The sequence below is a fragment of the Rutidosis leptorrhynchoides genome, chromosome 11, assembly GCF_046630445.1.
Source record: "Rutidosis leptorrhynchoides isolate AG116_Rl617_1_P2 chromosome 11, CSIRO_AGI_Rlap_v1, whole genome shotgun sequence".
NCBI classification, from domain to species: Eukaryota; Viridiplantae; Streptophyta; class Magnoliopsida; order Asterales; family Asteraceae; genus Rutidosis; species Rutidosis leptorrhynchoides.
In genome coordinates, this window is record NC_092343.1 from 233,930,307 (window position 1) to 233,934,244 (window position 3,938).

At 33.6% G+C, this 3,938-nt stretch overlaps 1 long non-coding RNA gene across 1 annotated transcript; it reads left to right on the forward strand.

The window, feature by feature from the left end:
• Positions 1 to 1,205: 1,205 nt before the first annotated feature.
• Positions 1,206 to 2,152, forward strand: LOC139876232 (uncharacterized). Its single transcript, XR_011767988.1, has 3 exons — positions 1,206 to 1,642; positions 1,823 to 1,919; positions 2,015 to 2,152. It is a non-coding gene; the product is annotated as an uncharacterized lncRNA (long non-coding RNA).
• The last annotated feature ends 1,786 nt before the right edge of the window (positions 2,153 to 3,938 follow it).

The following is a 3,938-nucleotide window of genomic DNA, read 5'->3' on the forward strand; positions in this document are numbered from 1 at the left end:
TCTGCACAATAGGACTGTCCGTTCTACTTTTGGTTTCAATTCTGATAAGGTGTTAACGTCGCCAAGGCTTTATAGGCGACAAAAAAGCAGGAGCCCTTCGTTAGGTTCTGTGGCTAAATCTCCTAGTATCGGGTCCATGAATTGTAAGATCTTGGATGAAAACATGAAAAAAGATGATGAAGATGAAAAGAAAAGGTATCTGCATATCATTTACTAGAAATCTCTATTTTATTATCTTGTTTCTCATTTTAATCTCTTTTCAGTTATGTAAATCATCTTTTGGTTGTTGGAGTGCTATTGTTATTCATAGTTTTAACATTTTGGAATTGCACTTATAAGGTTTAATTTCTTTGAGCCGCACTTTTAATTCTATGTTTTCACATTTTTGTTTTGTATAGGCTTTTGGTGTTGCATAAATGTATCTCCATTTTCCACTACTCTAGTTAGGAAAATAGGGATTCACATTTATGAATACTTTCATTAAACAAATTTGAACATCTTGGACTTGGATAGGTACGTTGCTGTTACATAGATAAATGCGAAGGTTATACTAATACTCTTGACTCAAAGTTAAGTAACTAAGCTTATAGTAAAATGAGGACACATGATCAACGATAATACTAGAGAGTTGAGTATCCCTTGGAACAAAGTTTAACTGACTGATACCCGCCAGTATATTCACGAAATTTCAAACGGTTTATGCTTTTGTTTTTTGATATTCCAAAATAGAAACAATTTTCATTATATTTGGATTTGGCATCTTTTACTTTATTGGTAATTTTATGTCACATAACGGATAGTTGTTGTGTTCATGTTAATATATACTTGTAGAAATATTTACTAGTAATTTAATAATTCCATTATTACACTGAGTTTTCCAATTTGGTTAACCTTTGTTTTCCAATTTGGTTAACCTTGTTGCCACTGTTATAGCGTAGTTTCTTTAACTTTAACTGATTATGATATGATTATGATAAGGTGTTGAGTAACATTATGAGTCATTAGGGAAAGCAAGTTGATAGCTTTGATTGATTATCGAGTATGATATAATGTGCTGAGTAACATTGAACAGTCGCTAAAAAATAATGAAATAAATTTTCGAATACTGATCAAATGTGTTTCATCATTGCAGCAGTATCCAGAGTATCCCAGAATGCTGGTAACTTCAGAAAAAAGAAGAAAAAACCAAATAGTACTACAAGAAACTGGAGAATCCTTTTGCAAGTGTTCGTGTTGCTATTGAGAGTTCAGCATCTCTCTATATTGTTGAACTGTTGCTGTTTGAGAATCAGTGAGTTACAACAGGTACTTTCTTCCTTACCCTTTGGTTAAGTTTAAGTTTGTTATTTACCTTTTGGTTGTGGGCACTGTTGTTCAATTTGAGGAATCTGTAAGCTGAAGGTGAACACCTATTATTCATGATTCTCCTTTGTGTGGCGTCATCTTACTGTTTGAAAATATAATAATCGTGCTTAGTTTTAATGGTTTAAAAAAATAATAACCATCTGTTGTTGGTGGTTCTGCAAGTGCTGCTGCTGCTGGTTCTGCTAGTGCTGCTGGTGGTGGTTCTGCAACTGGTGGTTGAGCTGTTACTGGAGCCTCTGCTTCTGCAGCAAATGACTCCAAAACTATAACATCCCATGTACAGTTTAAAGTTTAAACTTAGCCACTTTAATTTTGTGTAGAAAGTTCAAACTATGACATGCTATGTACAGTTTAAATGTAGCCACTTTATGTCTAAACTTAGATGCCTCGTGTTAACCTATGACGTACCTCTAGCTAATCTAGCATCTGTAACGTTTGTTATCCCGTATTGTTATAGATCAAGTCAGAAGCCGTGATCAAGATCAAAATGGACTAGTAACGGATTTCAACTTCATGGACAATATGCATATTTAACTTTTGGAAATTTTGTCGAGGTATGACCTTCTTAAAATGTACTTTTGTAATTATAAGTTATATTAACGCGAAGGTTTAAAACTAACATATGAAATATATATATTTTTTTTTGTAGGTAGTACCTCTTGATTAAGAAGATTGCTTCATGATCGATCTACTCGTTCTTAGTATTCATGTGTTTACTTCTTTATTATTATCGCCAAATGTTACTAGACTTTTATATTTGATTTTTTGTAACTATGTTTACTTCCAGATGAAACATATCTGAGATTCTGAGTTTGTTATTAAATAAAAATGAGTTGTTGGATGTCTATTTCATTTATAGAATTTGTTTGTTTTAATTATAATTTTAATATCATGCCCATGATTATTTTATTTTTATCATGACCATTATAGCTGAATTTCGCGATCCTAAAAATCGGTTTCATAGTTTTACTTTGAGATTTAAGGACCCTTTTAAAAGGTCCTAATATATGTTTTTAGGACCTTTTTAATGGATCATAATATATGTTTTAGGATCCATTTATAATGTAAATAATTATATTATAGGACCCTAAAAAGGGTCTCATCATCTTAGTTAGGATATTAGGACCTTCATTAACAGTCCTAACATGTGTTTTTTAGGACCTTTTTTGTGTGTTTTAGGACTCTATCGAAAGGTCTCAATATAGTATTTAGGACTCTATTCGTGTGGTCCTTAATTATTTTACAAGACCCTATTTATGGGTTTCAAAAAACTTATTTTAGGACCCTATTTGTGTGGTTCTTAATGATATTATAGGACCCTTATTAATGGGTTTCATAAACTTATTAGAACCTTTTTTAAGAATCCTAATATATTTTTTAGGACCCTTAAATAAAGTCCTTAAATGTTTTAAAATATTAGAAGTCCTATTATATGACCCTATAATAAGGTCCTAATATGGTTCTTGGGACCCTTCTTAAGCGTCCTTAATGATATTATAGGACCCTTATTAGTGGGTTTCATAAACTTTTTTCAGCTATTAGGACCCTTTTTAAAGATCCTTATATGTTTTTTAGGACCCTTTTATAAAGTACTTATATGTTATGAAATATTAGATGTCGCATTATACGACCCTACAATAAGGTCCTAATATGTTCATGGGACCTTTCGTAAGGGTTCTAATACATTTTTTAAAACCGTTTTCTAATAAGGTCCTAAAACGTTGTTAGGACCCTTCTTAGGCTAATAGGACGGGGGTGTGGGAGGACCAAGTCGTTAGTGGTCCTATCAGCCAAAAGGTCCTATTAGAGTACATAATAGGACCTTTGCAGTGGTCCTATAAGGCCGTTTTTCTTGTAGTGTATGCTTAAGAAAGTTTATACCTTTGTGGAATGTTAATACGTCACCCAACCGAGTCGCTCAATTGGATGAGCCGTCTGAACATGTATGCATGTAGTCAGACTGCACGTGCGTCGGGGGTAAGGGACGTTGTTGTCTATTCAGAATCTTCAAGCCTATCGCATTACCCAGTGACATGTCTTACGACAGGGGCGTTTAGGTGTAACATCCCGCGTTTTTCCGTTAAATTTATTTTAGCGCCCGTCTTTTTTTTAGATAATATCCTTCGTTATCTAAATTCGTATCTTTCGTTAACTAACGTTCTTAATATTTTTGTTATTTAGTTATAACATCTCTCTTTTACTCTAGCGTATTTAAAACATTTCGTTCGGTCAATTCCCGCACCCGACTATAAACTTGAGGGACCAATCGTGACTAGTGGCCAAAGTGGTGACTAGGTCAACTAGTCAACCACCTCACCACCACCACTCATCCATTCAAGCTCCTCTTCCTCTTTCTTAATTCTCTTTTTGCTCTCAACTCACCCAATCATTCATTCATCATCTAAATTCGATCTAGGAGGCTTACAATAAAACAAATTACATATTCGTGATCCTCTCATCATCCTCTACATTTTGGTACCAATTTCATCTCATTTGGGTAACATTTCTAAAACTCTAGATTTCATATTCTTAGTGTTTTTGACTTGAAATGGTGTTAATTAGTGTCTATGGCT